The sequence below is a fragment of the Mesoplodon densirostris genome, chromosome 7, assembly GCF_025265405.1.
Source record: "Mesoplodon densirostris isolate mMesDen1 chromosome 7, mMesDen1 primary haplotype, whole genome shotgun sequence".
Taxonomy (NCBI): Eukaryota; Metazoa; Chordata; class Mammalia; order Artiodactyla; family Ziphiidae; genus Mesoplodon; species Mesoplodon densirostris.
In genome coordinates, this window is record NC_082667.1 from 93,728,636 (window position 1) to 93,749,367 (window position 20,732).

At 39.4% G+C, this 20,732-nt stretch overlaps 1 pseudogene; it reads right to left on the reverse strand.

Annotated features, from left to right (window-relative positions):
- Window positions 1-18,358: 18,358 nt before the first annotated feature.
- On the reverse strand, window positions 18,359-20,514 carry LOC132494230 (elongation factor 1-alpha, oocyte form-like; annotated as a pseudogene).
- Window positions 20,515-20,732: the final 218 nt, after the last annotated feature.

Here is a 20,732-nt window from a genome sequence, read left to right on the forward strand (position 1 = left end):
TGCTCGCTCATATCTTCAAGCTTCTACAGGTTCTACACTCTCTGCCTAAATTGCTCTTTCTAATCTCTTTCAACTGAGTAGGATTCACACTTGTTTCATAAGAGTCAATTCAGATGTTATCTCCTCTACAACATCTAGCTTGATCCCCACTCTGCTCTGTCCCAGAGCCTCAAACAGAAGGTGCCAGTCTTATGTGATCCCATGAATCTCACCAGTTGTCTCTATCCTGGTAATCATCACCCTGAATTCTGATCACCTGTAAAGGCTGCAGTTAATGGCATAAGTATTGTAATTGGTAAGAATACTACAAATTCATTTGAAAAGAGATTTGGTGAGTGATAGTTTTGAAACAATGGTCCATAAGAGATACTGGATGCAAAAATTAAGTCATTCCATGTACCCAATCTGAGCTTTCTTGGGGAAGAGGCATGGCTGGAGGAGTGATCATATTCGTATCAATACTCTTGACTGTCTTCTCAGGCGGAGCAAAGAAGGTCCCTAATCTAACATCTAGACTCTATGAAATGAGTACATACTTCATGTAATAATGGATGATCCTGTGTGGGTTATTTTGAGCTGTGATTTCTTGTTACACTTTGAGCTCATTTTCAAAGTGCTGAGATTCTTGCAACAAATTCCTCTGACAAATTAGGCATCTAATTCATAAGCACCACTAAATAGAAATGGTGTCATATCTACGCACATGGTGACTACTGGCTGGATGAGTTAAAACTGGTGCTTCTTTTTTTTTATTATTAGTTTCTGCTTTATAACATAGTGAATCATTCATACATATACATCTGTTCCCACATCCCTTCCCTCATGCATCTCCCTCCCTCCCATCCTCCCCATCCCACCCCTCCAGGCAGTCACAAAGCACCGAGCTGATCTCCCTGTGCTCTGCGGCTGCTTCCCACTATCTATCTACCTTACGTTTGGTAGTGTATATATGTCCATGCCTCTCTTTCGCTTTGTCACAGCTTACCCTTCCCCCTCCCCATATCCTCAACTCCATTCTCAAGTAGGTCTGTGTCTTTGTTCCCGTTTTACCCCTAGGTTCCTCATGACATTTTTTTTTTAATTCCATATATATGTGTTAGCATACGGTATTTGTCTTTCTCTTTCTGACTTACTTCACTCTGTATGACAGACTCTAGGTCTATCCACCTCATTACAAATAGCTCAGTTTCGTTTCTTTTTATGGCTGAGTAATATTCCATTGTATATATGTGCCACATCTTCTTTATCCATTCATCCGATGATGGACACTTAGATTGTTTCCATTTCCTGGCTATTGTAAATAGAGCTGCAATGAACATTTTGATACATGTCTCTTTTTGAATTATGGTTTTCTCAGGGTATATGCCTAGTAGTGGGATTGCTGGATCATATGGTAGTTCTATTTGTAGTTTTTTAAGAAACCTCCATACTGTTCTCCATAGTGGCTGTACCAGTTCACATTCCCACCAGCAGTGCAAGAGTGTTCCCTTTTCTCCACACCCTCTCCAGCATTTATTGTTTCAAGATTTCTTGATGATGGCCATTCTGACTGGTGTGAGATGATATCTCATTGTAGTTTTGATTTGCATTTCTCTAATGATTAATGATGTTGAGCATTCTTTCATGTGTTTGTTGGCAGTCTGTATATCTTCTTTGGAGAAATGCCTATTTAAGTCTTCTGCCCATTTTTGGATTGGGTTGTTTGTTTTTTTTGCTATTGAGCTGCATGAGCTGTTTATAAATTTTGGAGATTAACCCTTTGTCAGTTGCTTCATTTGCAAATATTTTCTCCCATTCTGAGGGTTGTCTTTTGGTCTTGTTTATGGTTTCCTTTGCTGTGCAAAAGCTTTGAAGTTTCATTAGGTCCCATTTGTTTATTTTTGTTTTTATTTCCATTTCTCTAGGAGGTGGGTCCAAAAGGATCTTGCTGTGATTTATGTCATAGAGTGTTCTACCTAAGTTTTCCTCTAAGAGTTTGATAGTTTCTGGCCTTACATTTAAGTCTTTAATCCATTTTGAGCTTATTTTTGTGTATGGTGTTAGGGAATGATCTAATCTCATACTTTTACATGTCCCTGTCCAGTTTTCCCAGCACCACTTATTGAAGAGGCTGTCCTTTCTCCACTATACATTCCTGCCTCCTTTATCAAAGATAAGTTGGCCATATGTCCGTGGGTTTATCTCTGGGCTTTCTATCCTGATCCACTGATCTATCTTTCTGTTTTTATGCCAGTACCACACTGTCTTAATTACTGTAGCTTTGTAGTATAGTCTGAAGTCAGGGAGCCTGATTCCTCCAGCTCCGTTTTTTGTTCTCAAGATTGCTTTGGCTATTCGGGGTCTTTTGTTTTTCCAAACAAATTTTGAAATTTTTTGTTCTAGTTCTGTGAAAAATGCCAGTGGTAGTTTGATAGGCATTGCATTGAATCTGTAGATTGCTTTGGGTAGTAGAGTCATTTTCACAATTGATTCTTCCAATCCAGGAACATGGTATATCTCTCCATCTATTTGTATCATCTTTAATTTCTTTCATCAGTGTCTTATAATTTTCTGCATACAGGTCTTTTGTCTCCTTAGGTAGGTTTATTCCTAGATATTTTATTCTTTTTGTTGCAATGGTAAATGGGAGTGTTTTCTTGATTTCATTTTCAGATTTTTCATCATTAGTGTACAGGAATGCCAGAGATTTCTGTGCATTAATTTTGTATCCTGCTACTTTACCAAGTTCATTGATTAGCTTAGTAGTTTTTCGGTAGCATCTTTAGGATTCTCTATGTATAGTATCATGTCATCTGCAAACAGTGACAGCTTTACTTCTTCTTTTCCAATTTGGATTCCTTTTATTTCCTTTTGTTCTCTGATTGCTGTGGCTAAAACTTCCAAAACTAGGATGAATAAGAGTGGTGAGGGCCTCCCTGGTGGCGCAGTGGTTGAGAGTCCGCCTGCCGATGCAGGGGATACGGGTTCGTGCCCCGGTCTGGGGGGATCCCATATGCCGCGGAGTGGCTGGGCCCGTGAGCCATGGCCGCTGGGCCTGTGCATCCGGAGCCTGTGCTCTGCAACGGGAGAGGCCACAACAGTGAGAGGCCCGCATACCGCAAAAAGAAAAAAAACAAACAAACAAACAAAAAAAGAGTGGTGAGAGTGGGCAGCCTTGTCTTGTTCCTGATCTTAGTGGAAATGGTTTCAAAAACTGGTGCAAAACTGGTGCATTCAAACACTGTTGATGCCAAATGTGGGTTTTCCACACCAAGAGATTATCCAGTTCTCTAAGGACACCAACTAGATGGCCTACAATTTAATTCATTCTGAAACTCCCCAGACTTAGTGCAGACAGGTTAAGGGCTCAGTCTCACAAGACTGATCCCCACTTCAAGCACCAACTGCAAGTACTGGGTTCCCCAGGTTAAGCACACTTCTATCTGGCTTGGCTACTATTTGGGGGTCCCCATGACCCCATCCTCAGGTTCAGTAATTTACTCTAATAGCTCAAAAAACTCAGGGAAACACTTTACTTATTACCAGTTTATTTACTATTACTGGTTTATAATAAAGGATTCAAATGAACAGTCATATGAAAAGGTATATAGGGTAAGGTCCAGAAGGGTCCTGAGTACAGGAGTTTCTGTCCCCATGGACTTTGGGGTGCACCACCCTCCTGGAATGTGGGAGCTCTCCAAACTCCTCTGTTTAGGGTATTTATGGAGTTTCTATTATGTAGGCATGATTGATTAAATCAGTGGCTGTTGGTGACTAACTCAGGGGATGGAACTGAAAGTTCTAATCTTCCAGGCACAAGGCTGGTTCCTCTGGCAACCAAGCTCCATCTTTTATCACCTCATTAGCATAAATTCAGGTATGGTTAAAAGGGGCTTATTATTAAATAACAACCATGCTCCTCTCATCTCTATCATTCAGGAAATGTCAAGTGTTTTAGGAGTGCTGTGCCAGGAGCTAGGGACAGAAACCAAATATGTATTTATTATATCACAATATCTCAGGTGGCATTTGCTAAAAGATTTTTGAAAAGTCCAATTTTTCCAAAAGTGGAACATATGTATATATACATTCTCCATGAAAATTTTTATTTTTTAAAGTTATTCAAAGAAATGGATTTTTTAGCAGTAATATGAGAACTGTACTCCCAAAAAAGTAAATATACAGCAGACGTTTCCAAATTAGAAAAGTTAGATTCCTGAAAACCTCAAGGTTGAAGAAGACAAAAGATGATGGAAAAGAGGGTTAAAGAAACAAAATCACAACTGTTTTTGTTAAAGTGATTTATAGACATACAAATATGAAAACATTTATTCAAATAAATTAATATAGACTACACATTGAATAAAACAATCAATTACACTATTTTATATAACAAATTACTAACAATGGAAACATCAAAATTAATTATTGTCTATCATTTCAATTACAAGGAAATTTTTTTTGAATTTTAAATTTAATTTTATTTATTTTTTTATACATCAGGTTCTTATTAGTCATCCATTTTATACACATCAGTGTATACATGTCAATCCCAATTGTCCAATTCATCACACCACTATCACCACCCCACCGCCGCTTCCCCCCCACCCCTTGGTGTCCATATGTTTGTTCTCTACATCTGTGTCTCAATTTCTGCCCTAAAAACTGGTTCATCAGTATCATTTTTCTAGGTTCCACATATATGCATTAATATATGATATTTGATTTTTTCTTTCTGATATACTTCACTCTGTATGACAGTCTCTAGATCCATCCACATGTCTACAAATGACCCAATTTTGTTCCTTTTTAGGGCTGAGCAATATTCCATTGTATATATGTACCACATATTCTTTATGCATTCATCTGTCAATCGGCATTTAGTTTGCTTCCATGACCTGGCTATTGTAAATAGTGCTGCAATGAACATTGGGGTGAATGTGTCATTTTGGATTATGGTTTTCTCTGGGTATATGCCCAGTAGTCGCATTGCTGAGTCATATGGTAATCCTATTTTTAGTTTTTAAAGGAACCTCTATACTGTTCTCCATAGTGGCTGTATCAATTTACATTCCCACCAACAGTGCAAGAGGGTTCCCTTTTCTCCACACCCTCTCCAGCATTTGTTGTTTGTAGATTTTCTGATGATTCCCATTCTAACTGGTGTGAGGTGATACCTCATTGTAGTTTGGATTTGCATTTCTCTAATAATTAGTGATGTTGAGGAGCTTTTCAGGTGCTTCTTGGCCATCTGTATGTCTTCTTTGGAGAAATGTCTATTTAAGTGTTCTGCGCATTTTTTGATTGTGTTGTTTGTTTGTTTTACTATTAAGCTGCAGGAACTGTTCATATAATTTGGAGATTAATCCTTTGCCTGTTGATTCGTTTGAAAATATTTTCTCCCATTCTGAGGGCTGTCTTTTCATCTTGTTTATGGTTTCCTTTGCTGTGCAAAAGCTAAGTTTCATTAGGTCCCATTTGTTTATTTTTGTTTTTATTTCCATTACTCTAGGAGGTGGATCAAAAAAAGATCTTCCTGTGATTTATGTCAAAGAGTGTTCTTCCTATGTATTCCTTTAAGAGTTTTATGGTGTCCAGTCTTACATTTAGGTCTCTAAACCATTTTGAGTTTATTTTTGTGTATGGTGTTAGGGAGTGTTCTAATTTCATTCTTTTACATGTAGCTGTCCAGTTTTCCCAGCACCACTTATTGAAGAGACTGTCTTTTCTCCATTGTATATCCTTGCCTCCTTTGTCATAGATTAGTTGACCATAGGTGCGTGGGTTTATCTCTGGGCTTTCTATCTTGTTCCATTGATATATGTTTCTGGTTTTGTGCCAGTACCATATTGTCTTGATTACTGTAGCTTTGTAGTATAGTCTGAAGTCAGGGAGTCTGATTCCTCCAGCTCCATTTTTTTTCCCTCAAGACTGCTTTGGCTATTCGGGGTCCTTTTTGTCTCCATACAAATTTTAAGATTATTTGTTCTAATTCTGTAAAAAATGCCATTGGTAATTTGATAGGTAATTTGCATTGAATTTGCATTGGTAATTTGATAGGTAATTTGCATTGAATCTGTAGATTGCTTTGGGTAGTATAGTCATTTTCACAATATTGATTCTTCCAATCCAAGAACATGGTATATCTCTCCATCTGTTGGTATCATCTTTAATTTCTTTCATCAGTGTCTTACAGTTTTCTGCATACAGGTCTTTTGTCTCCCCAGGTAGGTTTATTCCTAGGTATTCTATTCTTTTAGTTGCAACGGTAAATGAGAATGTTTCCTTAATTTCTCTTTCAGATTTTTCATCATTAGTGTATAGGAATGCAAGGGATTTCTGTGCACTAATTTTGTATCCTGCAACTGTACCAAATTCATTGATTAGCTCTGGTAGTTTTCTGGTGGCATCTTTAGGATTCTTTACATACAGTATCATGTCATCTGCAAACAGTGACAGTTTTACATCTTCTTCTCCAATTTGTATTCCTTTTATTTCTTTTTCTTCTCAGTTTGCTGTGGCTAGGACTTCCAAAACTATGTTGAATAATAGTGGTGAGAGTGAACATCCTTGTCTTGTTCCTGATTTTAGAGGAAATGCTTTCAGTTTTTCACCATTGAGAATGATGTTTGCTGTGGGTTTGCCATATATGGCCTTTATTATGTTGAGGTAGGTTCCCTCTATGCCTACTTTCTAGAGAGTTTTTATCATAAAGTGTGTTGAATTTTCTCAAAAGCTCTTTCTGCATCTATTGAGATGATCATATGGTTTTTATTCTTCAACTTGTTAATATGGTGTATCACAGTGATTGATTTGCATGTATTGAAGAATTCTTGAATCCTTGGGATAAATCCCACTTGATCATGGTGTTTGATCCTTTTAATGTGTTGTTGGATTCTGTTTGCTAGTATTCTGGTGAGGATTTTTGCATCTATATTCATCAGTGATATTGGTCTGTAATTTTCCCTTTTTTGTAGTATCTTTGTCTGGTTTTGATATTAGGGTGATGGTGACCTCATAGAATGAGGTTGGGAATGTTCCTTCCTCTGCAATTTTTTGGAAGAGTTTGAGAAGGATGGGTGTTAGCTCCTCTCTAAATGTTTGATAGAATTCACCTGTGAAGCCATCAGATCCTGGACTTTTGTTTGTTGGAAGATTTTTTATCACATTTTCAATTTCATTACTTGTGATTGGTCTGTTCATACTTTCTGTTTCTTCCTGGTTCAGTCTTGAAAGGTTATATCTTTCTAAGGATTTGTCCATTTCTTCCACGTTGTCCATTTTATTGGCATAGAGTTGCTTATAGTAGTCTCTTAGGATGCTTTGTACTTCTCTGGTGTCTGTTGTAACTTCTCCTTTTTCATTTCTAATTTTATTGATTTGAGTCCTCTCCCTCATTTTTCTGATGAGTCTGACTAATGGTTTATCAATTTTGTTTATCTTCTCAAAGAACCAGCTTTTAGTTTTATTGATCTTTGCTATTGTTTTCTTGTTTCTATTTCATTTATTTCTGCTCTGATCTTTATGATTTCTTTCCTCCTGCTAACTTTGGGTTTTGTTTGTTCTTCTTTCTCTAGTTCTTTTAGGTGTAAGGTTAGATTGTTTATTTGAGATGTTTCTTGTTTCCTGTGATAGGCTTGTATAGCTATAAACTTCCCTCTTAGAACTCCTTTTGCTGAATCCCATATGTTTTGGATCATCATGTTTTCATTGTCATTTGTCTCTAGGTATTTTTTGATTTCCTCTTTGATTTCTTCAGTGATTTCTTGGTTACTTAGTAACATATTGCTTAGCCTACATGTGTTTGTGTTTTTTACATTTTTTTCCCTGTAGTTGATTTCTAATCTCATAGCATTGTGGTCAGAAAAGATGCTTGATATGATTTCAATTTTCTTAAATTTATTGTGGCTAGATTTGTGACCCAAGATGTGATCTATCCTGGAGAATATTCCATGAGCACTTGAGAAGAAAGTGTAATTTGCTGTTTTTGGATGGAATGTCTTATAAATATCAATTCAATCTGTCTGGTCTATTGTGTCATTTAAAACTTGTATTTCCTTATCAATTTTCTGTTTGGATGATCTGTCCATTGGTGTAGGTGAGGTGTTAAAGTCCCCCACTGTTATTGTGTTACTGTCAATTTCCTCTTTTATAGCTGTTAGCAGTTGCCTTATGTATTGAGTTGCTCCTATGTTGGGTGTGTATATATTTATAATTGTATATATAACATATATACAATATAATTATATATATATTTATAATTGTATATATAATATATATACAATATAATTGTATATATATTTATAATTTATAATCTTCTTCCTGGATCAATCCCTTGATCATTATGTACTGTCTTTCCTTGTCTCTTGTAACATTCTTTATTTTAAAGTCTATTTCATCTGATATGAGTATTGCTACTCCAGCTTTCTTTTGATTTCCATTTGCATGGAATATGTTTTTCCATTCCCTCACTTTCAGTCTGTATGTGTCCCTAGGTCTGAAGTGGGTCTCTTGTAGACAGCATATATATGGGTCTTGTTTTTGTATCCTTTCAGCAAGCCTGTGTCTTTTGGTTGGAACTTTTAATCCATTCACGTTTAAGGTAATTATCGATGTGTATATTCCTATTACCATTTTCTTAATTGTTTTGGGTTTGTTTTGTAGGTCTTTTTCTTCTCTTGTGTTTCCCACTTAGAGAAGTTCCTTTAGCATTTGTTGTAGAGCTGGTTTGGTGGTGCTGAATTCTCTTAGCTTTTGCTTGTCTGTAAAGCTTTTGATTTTTCCATCGAATCTGAATGAGATCCTTTCTGGGTAGAGTAATCTTGGTTGTAGGTTTTTCCCTTTCATCACTTTAAATATGTCATGCCACTCCCTTCTGGCTTGTAGAGTTTCTGCTGAGAAATCAGCTGTTAACCTTATGGGAGTTCCCTTTTATGTTACTTGTCATTCTTCTCTTGCTGCTTTCAATAATTTTTCTTTGCCTTTAATTTTTTCCAATTTGATTACTATGCGTCTCCGTGTGGTTCTCCTTGGGTTTATCCTGTGTGGGACTCTCTGAGCTTCCTGGACTTGGGTTCCTAATTCCCTTCCCATGTTAGGGAAGTTTTCGACTACAATCTCTTCAAATATTTTCTCGGGTCCTTTCTCTCTCTCTTCTCCTTATGGGACCCCTAAAATGTGAACGTTGTTGCGTTTAATGTTGTGCCAGAGGTCTCTTAGGCTGTCTTCATTTCTTTTCATTCTTTTTTTCTTTATTCTGTTCCGCAGCAGTGAATTCCACCATTCTGTCTTCCAGATCACTTATCCGTTCTTCTGCCTTAGTTCTTCTGCTATTGATTCCTTCTAGTGTAGTTTTCATTTCAGTTATTGTATTGTTCATCTCTCTTTGTTCTTTAATTCATCTAGATCTTTGTTAAACATTTCTTGCATCTTCTCCCTTTGCCTCCTTTCTTTTTCCATCATCCTGGATCATCTTCACTATCATTATTCTGAATTTTTTTTCTGGAAGGTTGCCTATCTCCACTTCATTTAATTGTTTTTCTGGAGTTTTATCTTGTTCCTTCATCTGGTACATAGCCCTCTGTCTTTTCATCTTGTCTATCTTTCTGTGTATGTGATTTTTGTTCCACAGGCTTCAGGATTGTAGTACTTCTTGTTTCTGCTGTCTGCCCTCTGGTGGATGAGGCTATCTAAGAGGCTTGTGCAAGTTCCCTGATGGGAGGACCTGGTGGTGGGTAGAGCTGGCTGTTGATCTGGTGGGCAGAGCTCAGTAAAACTTTAATCCACTTATCTGCTGATGGGTGGGGATGGGTTCCATCCCTGTTGGTTTTTGGCCTGAGGCAACCCAACACTGGAGCCTACTGGGGTTCTTTGGTGGGGCTAATGGAGGACTCTGGGAGAGCTCACGTCAAGGTGTACTTCCCAGAATCTCTACCCCCAGTGTCCTTGTCCACACGGTGAGATGCAGCTATCCTCTGTCTCTGCAGAAAACCCTCCAACACTAGCAGGTACGTCTGGTTCAGTCTCCTATGGGGTCACTGCTCCTTCCCCTGGGTCCCAATGCTCACACTACTCTAAGAGTGGAATCTCTGTTTCCCCCAGTTCTGTCAGAGTCCTGCAATCAAATCCCACTTCCCACTAGCTAAGTCTGATTCTCTAGGAATTCCTCCTCCCATTTCCAGACCCCCAGGTTTGGAAGCCTGACTTGGGGCTCAGAACCTTCACTCCAGTGGGTGGGCTTCTGTGGTATAAGTGTTCTGCAGCTTGTGATTCACCCACCCAGCAGTTATGGGATTTGATTTTATTGTGATTGCACCCCTTCTACCATCTCACTGTGGCTTCTCCTTTGTCTTTGGATGTGGGGTATCTTTTTTTGGTGAGTTCCAGTGTCTTCCTGTCAATGATTGTTCAGCACTTAGTTGTGATTCCAGTGTTCTTGCAAGAGGGAGTGAGAGCACGTCCTTCTACTCTGCCATCTTGACCCTCCTCCTCACCAGGAAATTTTATAAACTTCTCCTCTACAATGTCAATAAGATGCTTGTCATTTCTTTGCTTTTTGTAATGAATAATATGACTAAAGGCATTTTTCCTATCTCTGGTTCTCTATGCAAATGTTTATTATCTATCTAATATCATGGCCACCTTGATTGCTGCTTCCTCAATTTCAACTTTTTAATATAATCCCCTATAGAATTAAATCATACCTTGATTTAATGGCTGTGAAGTTTCCAAGGCTGCTGAAAAGGTATACTGACTTAAAAGTAATATGCTGTAATTTCAACAAGGAAGACTTCTTAGAAAAGACTGTTGCCACCCTTAAAAGTCATTGATCAGCCATGGTTAATCATTAAGAATGGTGATATTTAACAGACTGAACTGAACTCTTCTGGGGAACTACAGAAATGTTCATGGGTCAGAACTCAATTCTGGTTTCAGATTTACATCAGTAGCACTCAATTTTGAGTTCTGTAAATTCATAAGAAAATATACTTTCAGAGAGCAAATTGGTTCAAACAAATCTCAGGATTTTATCACATAGTCAGAAACTCCAGTGTAACCCAAGCATTCATAAACTTGGTCTGAAAAGTCTGAAAAGAGATCTCCTTCAACTCTTTCAGATTTTCTTGAAAGTAAGTTATACTGTTTGGTAATTCAGAAATATCCAGAGGATTGTAAAATAATGTAATAGTATGTCTTTCATTCTTCAAATTTGTAAGTAACTTCTGAACTTGTAACATTATATTTATCAAATAATTGTACATTAGTTCAAAATCCACGTTTCTTCAGGGGAGAAATGGAATTATCAAATGGAAATTTAGTCAATTGAGATTTTCACAAATCTGCATGACCAATGTGTGTTTGAGTGCATACACTTTCACAAATGAATTATCACTGCTCTTTTGTTCAAATGTAGCACATTAAGATATTTTATCAGTTAATATGCTTTTGTTTGTAAATAAAAGAAAATGCAAATTACAATAATTTTTAAAATATAGAGAATTCATTATGTCACATAAATGGAATATAACAAGGCTCCAGATTTGGTAAATTCTAGGCTTGATAACATTATCAAGGTCTTGAATTCTTCCCATTTGCCACTCTGCCATCCTCAGAGAACTGGCTTTGTCTTCAGTCAAGATCAGACAAAATGGCTGACACATTTCCAGGAATAGGAAAGCCTGTTTTTTCCTAAGGATTTCTTTTTATGTAAAGAAAACTTTTTCAAAAAAACGAACTACAACAACAAAAAAACAACAACAAAATAAAACCAATAACACTCCCTTTTATATTTCACTTGTCAAAATTATATCACATGACTATTGCTAGGACAAACACGGGCAAGTGACTGGCTTGGGCTAATTAGGATTTATCGCTGAGTTGGGGCTAGGATCACCTTCCCTCAGCAAAAGCCTTTATTAATTTCATTAATAAAAACAAAAAGTGAAAAAAATTGTATGTCAGCTACAAGTGTCTTGAGCCAGTTAAGATCGAAGTTGATACTTTCAAAGCAGCTTGCTTAATTTCCTTGACATTATTTATTTAGTAATGTTTATTGATGGCTACCTTGTACCATACTCTCTACTAACCATTTGACTTACCAATATGACTGCATTAAAATAAAACAAATCCTTATACTCTGATTCAGCTACCTCCAGTTATACCATTAACTCCTTATGGTAATTGTAGAAATAGGAGGGAAAGTTACAATCTTGATTCTTTCCTTTCTCCCATCGGGTGGGAGGGGTAAGTAAGTCTCACAGGCAGCAATCACAGTAAAACCTGTGAAAATGATGCCAAGAAACCTAAAAAGAGAACTCTTCTCTGAAGAAAAATTCTCAAAACCTCTTTTAATTTCCTTCTTTGCAGTTTCCCTATCTGTGGCAAGTGAACTGCTTTTTTTATGTTTCAATCAGAAGCTTCTAATTTCTTACCAGGTGGTTAGGTTGGACTAATTCATGTGAGCTGGCAAATCTTGTAAAACTGTTTTCGCCAAAGACCTCATACAAATCACAACATTGGTTTAGATGGACAGCACTTGACTGTAGGATCCATGAGCCATGACTTTGGAACAGGGAAGAGAGCCTAGGGAAAGCCTACATCTACTGGCATTCTTCTGAAAGTAGAAAGAAAACATCCAAATCTTGCATAGCACTTTCTTGCAATTAGAAACACTAAATGCTTCTCTAACTCCCATAATTAGACTTGGCATTTTTCTTTTTCTCCTAAGATGTCAGAATCATGGAATCCCTGAGATCATCTGGAAAACACAGTATACAAATATATATATATATATATATATATATATATATATATATATATATATATATATATATATGACAAATGTTTTAATCTTCAAAATAAACATATTACATGTAAGCAATTCTAGAAGGAAAAACACACAAGCTGGCTCCAACTTTTCCAAACATCTGACAGTTTAACTCAGAATAAACACTGGTAGGTAATGCATTATAAAAAGATATTAATACTTCTGAGGAAATTCACAATTTACCAACATAATTTAGAAAATACCATTAAAACACTGTCTTCTACTAATACAGTAGAAATCTCTGGAACTATAAAAAAGAACAAGAGGACTTCCCTGATGGCACAGTGGTTAAGAATCTGCTTCCTGGATGGGTTTGAGCAGCCCTGGTCCGGGAAGATCCCACATGTTGTGGAGCAACTAAGCCTGTGTGCCACAACTACTGAGCCTGCACTCTAGAGCCTGCGAGCCACAAGAACTGAGCCCGCACATTGCAACTACTGAAGCCCAGGCACCTAGAGCTCGTGCTCCACAACAAGAGAAGCCACTGCAATGAGAAGCCTATGCACCACAGCGAAGAGTAGCCCCTGCTCGCTGCAACTAGAGAAAGCCCACACGCAGCAATGAAGACCCAACGCAGACAAAAATACATTAATTAATTATTTTTTAAAAAAAAAAGAACAAGAAAGCTCTTTATGTCCTTGATATAAAATGGTCTCTGAAATATATAGGTAAATGGAGAGGGGAGTAAAAGGATCAGTACAGTGTATATATTAGACCACCTTTTATGTGATGGTGCAGTGGTTGAGAGTCCGCCTGCTGATGCAGGGGACACGTGTTCGTGCCCCGGTCCAGGAAGATCCCACATGCCACAGAGTGGCTGGGCCCGTGAGCCATGGCCGCTGAGCCCGCGCGTCTGGAGCCTGTGCTCTGCAACGGGAGAGGCCACAACAGTGAGAGGCCCACGTACCGCAAAAAAAAAAAAAAAAAATGTGGAATAAAAATAATCTGTATTTATCATTTCCTCATATAAGCATAAAGAACTCTGAAGGGATAAAAAGGAAACTATGAGCAGAGGTAGAGTAGAAATATGGCAGAAGAACAAGAAAAAAGAGACATTTTATGATATAATTTGTTATACTTTCTTGGAGTTTGTGTCATGTTAATAAACTACCTATTCAGAAAAAGTGGATTAGAAAATTCTTAGACTTCACCTTCCACAAAAATGGAGCAAATGTACATTTTGCTATTCCTTTCATTAAGTACAGATAAAAACTCTGGATATTATATGCAAAATACAGGAATACCTTGGAGATATTATGGGTTCAGTTTCCAGACCACAGCAACAAAGTAAATATTACAATAAAGTGAGTCACACAAATTTTTTGCCCAGTGAATATAAAAGTTATATTTATACTATACTGTAGTCTATTAAGTGTGCAATAGCATTGTCTAAACAGTGTACATACCTTAATTTAACAACAAACTTTATTGCTAAAAAATGCTATCAGCTGAGCCTTCAGCAAGTTGTAATATTTCTGCTGGTGGTGGGTCTTTCCTTGACGTTGAGGGCTGCTGACTAATCATGGTAGTGTTTGCTGAAGGCTAGAGTGGCTGTGGCAGTTTCTAAAACTAAGACAGCAGTGAAGTTTGCTGCATTGATTGACTCTTCCTTTCACGATCAATGTCTCTGGAGCATACAGAGCTGCTTGATAGGATTTTTCCCAAAGTAGAATTTCTTTCAAAAATGGAGTAAATTTTCTCAACCACTGCTTTATCAACTTAAGTTTATGTTATATTCTACATGTTTTGTTATTATTTCAGCCATCTTCAGCATCCCACCAGGATTAGATTCTGTGTCAAGAAACCACTTTCTTTGTGCATCTATAACAAGCAACTCCACATTCGTTAAAGTTGTAACATGAGAATGCAGGAATACAGTCACACTTTTAGAATCCAATTCTAATTCTAGTTCTCTTCTTATTTCCACAACATTTGCAGATACTTCCTTAACTGAATTCTTGAACCGCTCAAAGTCATGCATGACTACTGATTTATTTCTGGGCTCTCTGTTGTTCCACTGATCTGTCTGTTTTTATGCCAGTACTATACTGTTTTGATAACTATAGCCTTGTAATATGTATGAAATCAAGAAATGTGATGCTTCCAGCTTGTTCATCTTTCTCAAGATTGCTTTGGCTATTGGGTTGTCTTCTGATTATCTGTCTGTTCTAGAATTCCCCCTTCACTATCCAGTTGCTGTAGTATCTTAAATTCTTTCTTCTAGTTCTTCAGTCTACAAGGACTATCTATGGGTTTTAATAAATACTTTTAGTAACACCACTAGGCACTGACTACCTGCACTCTCAGGTTAAAAGTCATAAAAACAGGAAACTCACCATGGTAGATTCCTTTCCCTTTGTTCAAGTGCTGATTTCCCTCTTCCTTATGGTTACTCTCCAGTAATTTCAGGTACATTTTTGTCTGTTTATTTGTTTTATTTTGTTTTGTTTTTGCACTGACTTTATAGTTGGTATCTTCAGGAGACTCAGTATGATAGAGGTGTATTTAGCTATCCTGGCAGTGGAGGTGTTTTTTTTTTTTTTTAATTTATTTATGGCTGTGTTGGGTCTTTGTTTCTGTGCGAGGGCTTTCTCCAGTTGCGGCGAGCGGGGGCCACTCTTCATCGCTGTGCGCGGGCCTCTCACTGTCGCAGCCTCTCCCGTTGCAGAGCACAGGCTCCAGACGCGCAGGCTCAGTAGTTGTGGCTCACGGGCTTAGTTGCTCCATGGCATGTGGGATCTTCCCGGACCGGGTCAAGAACCCATGTCCCCTGCATTGGCAGGCGGACTCTCAACCACTGCACCACCAGGGAAGCCCCCTGGCAGTGGAGTTTTAAAGAATATTCTTTTAGGAATAAAGTTTACTTAAAATTTTAGTATTTTTGATATCAAACTGCTGAAATACATTTAAATGAGAGATAAGACTTAATGTCTATCTACTATTATCCAAAATCAAAGTCTTTTTTTTTTCCCTTCAAGACCTTGCTTGGACTTTTAGAATGAAAGATTATAGAATAGTTTCATAGTTTATCCTTTTCTGCAACTTATTATATGCGACTTTCATTACTTGGTTTTATTCAGTGACTATTTTGCATAGGCATAGTTTTTGGCCATGGATATACATTGAAGGGTAAATTAGAATATCTACCCTTAAGAAACTCTGTTTAATAGAGGAGACCAAATACATCAACAAGTATTGTAACAGAGGTATTAACTGCTACATCATAGATAGGTCCAAAGTGCTTTGGGAACACATGGAAAGGTAAAATTAGCTTTGCTTGTAGAGTAGGTGTGGAGGGACCAAGGAAAACACCATAGGAAAGATAAGATTTATAAACGGAGCCTTGAAAGTTTATAAGAGCTCACAGGTAGTTCAAACAGCGAGATAGATATATATATGTATATACGCACATGCATACATACTGAAGGTCAAAAGCCTTTTAATGATGCTGTGCACACTATGTAGCTATAAATTTAATTAATTTGATACCATAATTGACATTTCAGGAGAGAATGTGATTTCATTAGGGAAGGCAATGATTTCTTTAATTCATTTTGAAAAACTTTTAATTTTGAAATATTATAGATTTATAGGAAGCTGCAAAGATAGTACAAAGAGTTTCTGTATATTCTTCACCCATCTTCTCTCAATGGTCACATCACACATAATTATAGTACAATATAAAAACCAGGAATTTAATATTGGTATAATGTATGTGTATAGCTCTATGCCATTTTAACACAAGTATAGATTTGTGTAGCCACCACAGGATCAAGATAACAGAACCATTACATCACCACAAAGACCTCCTTCATGCAACCCCTTTATTATCACATGCACCCGCCCCTTCCAACTGTCCCTAACCTCTGAAATCCACTAATCTCTTTTCCATCTTTATAATTTTTTCATCTTGAGAATGTTATATAAGCAGAATCACCTTATGTGACCTTATGAGGCTGGCTTTTTTCACTCAACACAATGCCCTTGAGATCCAACCAAATTGTTGCAAGTACCTATGTATATTGCTGTATGTTTCTCTCTCAACATTACTCTAGCTGCATTCCTAAATGTTGATAAATTGGGTTTTCATTTTCATTAAATTCAATATATATTTTTATGTCCCTTTAGACTTCTTTCTGAACCCATGGATTATTTTGATTCCAAGTGTTTGTAGGTTTTCCTGTAACCTTTCTGTTACTGATATTGATTTAATTCCATTGCATTCAGAGAACATACTCTGTATGATTCCAATTCTATTAAAATTTGTTGAGGTATCTTTTATGACTCAGGATGGGGTCTGTTTTGGTAGATGGTCCATGGGTGCTTGAAAAGAATATTTGTTCTTCTGTTGTTGAGTACAGTGTTCAATAAAGGTCTCTTAGCTCCTGTTAGCTGATATCTTTGTTGAGCTCTTATCTAGTCTTGTTGATTTCTGTCTAATTGTTCCATCAATTACTGAGGGAGAGGGATTAAATTCTCTAACTATAAGTGTGACTTGTCTATATCTCCTTTCATATCTATCAGTTGTTTTAAAAAATTGAAGTATAGGTGATTTACAGTGTTGTGTTAGTTTCAGGTGTACAGCAAAGTGATTCAGATATATATGTATATATGTATATATATACATATGTCTATGTATATATATATGTATATATATATTCTTTTTCAGATTATTTTCCATTATAAGTGGGGAGGGGCATGCTGGGCAGGAACAGAATGGAGAGGAGGAGAGGACAGGAATAGATCTAGACATTTTCATACTAAGATGAAGGCAGTCAGACAGAGAAAAACAAACATCATATGACGTTACTTATATGTGGAGTCTAAAAAAAATGATACAAATGAACTTATTTACAAAACAGAAACAGACTCACAGACATAGAAAACAAACTTATGGTTACCAAAGGGAAAAGTGGGGGTGGGGGGAATAAATTAGGTGTTTGGGGTTAACAGATACATACGACTATATATAAAATAGATAAATAGCAAAGGCCTACTGCATAGCACAAGGAACTATAGTCAATATCTTGTAATAACCTGTAATGGAAAATAATCTGAAAATGAATAGATACAGATATAGTTAGATAGATCTACAGAGAGAACAGAATCACTTTTCTGCACACCTGAACTAACACAATACTGTAAATCAACTATACTTTAGTTAAAAAAATACATATTAAAGAGAGGGTGGGTGAGAGGGACAGACATGGTAGTGTTGGACTAACCTATTGACACTATGCCATTGTAATATCGTTTTACGTTTGAGGCAAACGGGAGAAGGATGGGATAGAGCCCTGCGTAGGAAAACACTTCAAAGCCTATGGGCCTTAAAATAGAACTTTATTTTCGTAGCATGTTGGGAACTTTAGTTAGAAGTATGTGAGATCTAGTTCCTTGACCAGGGATCCAACCAGAACCCCTACATTGAGAGCCTGAGCCTTAGCCACTGGACCACCAGGGAAGACCCTCAGGACTAATTCCTAACAAGCACTTCCACCACTGAGGAGCGCCAAGGCCCTTGACTTCCCCAGGCACTTAGCTGCACCGCAAAGCCTATGGGCCTCCATCTGGGGGGTCGTTCTTGCTGTCTCTGGCCATGTTGCCGTGTCCTTCAGGGACACATTCTTCATGTTAAAGCCCACGTTGTCACCAGGCAGGGCCTCAGGCAGGGCCTCGTGGTGCATCTCCACAGACTTGACCTCAGTGGTGACATTGCTGGAGGAAAGATGACCACCATGCGTGTTTCATGAAGCTGGTCTCCACACGGCCCATGAGCACAGTGCCAATACCAGTGCAGTAGGAGAAGGGCAGGCAGTCACAACAATTCTAGACCCACCCAATGAGAACTGGCTTCCTGGGAGGTCCCTTGGTTCTTGGGATCAAGGACCAAGGTCACCTGCAGCACTGGTAGGAAGTGCTGAATCTGATGACTGGCTATTTAGGCTGTGTATCAGATAAACTGGAAATGCTGGGGGCTTTGGTACTTTATCCCAGCTCACAAGTCAGGATCTGAACCCTGGCAAATCACACACTGGAGCTCATTCAACTCCATCATTCCTATAGAAGCCCTGTCACCTCACCTCCAATCTTGTACAAGTCTTGCAGAGGCAGCCTCAGGGGCTTGATGAATGGGCAAGTGGGAGGGAGGGTGGAGTCCAGAGCTTCCAGCAAAGTCACCCTGGTGGTGCTGCCCTCCTTTCACTCAACCTTCCAGCCCTTGAACCAAGGCATCTGTGGGGATGGGGATGCGGAGCAAAGAGAGGTGAGCCTGGGGCGTGGCTACCTGGGCGCTCACCCCAGGACCAGGACCAGGACCCGCACCAGTTGCCCACCCGCCCGGCTACCCACAGACCCAGCCCGCACTTACGTTGGTGCTAGGCTCCAGCATGTCGCTGTGCCAGCCCTAGATGGTCACAAAGACCGCTGAGGCCTATCTTCTTGATGTAGGCGCTCACTTCCTTCGTGATCTCCTGGAAGCGCGCGGAGCTGTAGGTGGGCTCAGTGGAGTCCATCTTGTTGTCGGGCACCATCAGCTGCTTCACGCCCAAGGTAAAGGCCAGAAGCCCATGCTTGAGGGTCTGCCCCTGCTTGGAGATGCCCGCCTAGAACTCACCCAGCAGCCGGCCACAATGAACACTGCGCAGTCAGCCTGCAGGACACAGACATCACGGGGTCAAGGGGTTAGTTAGGGGAGGAAGCCCCGGACCGGCTGGGAAGACGCTAGAGCTTCAGGCAGGCCCAGGCCCCTTGGTAAAGCTCTGGGAATGTAGGGAATGGCTTGGGACACTCTCCAGAAGGGGACAAATTCGTGGATCCCTTGGTTGCTGCTGTGCACAGAGGTCCCACCTTCCAGTTAAACTCTCACCCAGTCCCACACATGAGGTTTTAGTTCCTTCCTCCCGGACCCCAAGTGACCTACTTGTCTGGGTGTCAGAAAACCTGGTCCCTGCCCCAGCCTGAAAGGGGGATGGTGTCTGAGCCTCCTCATTAGGGTCTGTCCTCCTCCAGTTCTTTCAGAATTGATGATTGATGTGGGGTGAGGAAAACCTTCTAAGGCTTATGATACTGACCTTCCCCAAGTCCCAGAAATAAAGCCTAAGTTTCCTCCAGTTCCGAACCTCTCCTCCCTCCCTCCACTGCCCCTCCCCCCATAGGGATGCCCCTGGGAACATGGGCTGCTTTACTTGGGTGGTGCCCGTGATCATGTTCTTGATGAAGTCCCTGTGGTCCGGGGCATCAATGATGGTGATGTAGTACTTGCTGGTCTCAGAATTCCACAGGGAGATGTTGATGGCATTGCCACTGCTCTCTCTCTCTGCCTTCTCTGCCTTCAGTTTGTCCTGCACCCAGGTGTACTTGAAGGAGCACTTACCCATCTACAGAGGGATGGCAGTGAGTAGAGCAGCATCGATGGTGAGCAGAGGGGTCTAGCCTGGCAACTTCAGCAGTTCCTTAGACCTGACAGCGCACCCTACTGTCCATGCTCTGCCACCAGACCCACCCAGGAGCTGGACATCCTTCCTCCAGCTCCCCGCCAGTCCTAGACACAGGCACCACGGGTGCCTTACCTCCACTGCCTCCTGCTCAAACTTCTCAATGGTCCTCTTGTCGATCCCTCCACACTTGTAGATGAGATGCCTGGTGGTGGTGGTGGAGTTGGCAGAGTCCAAATGGCTGATGATAGTGATATGGCTCTTCTCTTTGCCCATGGTGGAGGGTTCCTTCCTTCAGTCACTGTTAAACTGGAGCACGGGGTGGGTGAGGCCAAAGCATTCCAGGCAGACCCCCTGTCTCCTCTCCTCCCCTCCACCTTGCTCATGCCAAGCACCCCCCTCCCCACTTCATGGCCTAGCCCAGAGCCTACGACAGGGTAGTGTCAACTGAAAAGTAAAACCAACTTGCCAGGCTCACACCCTGGTAAGGGTCA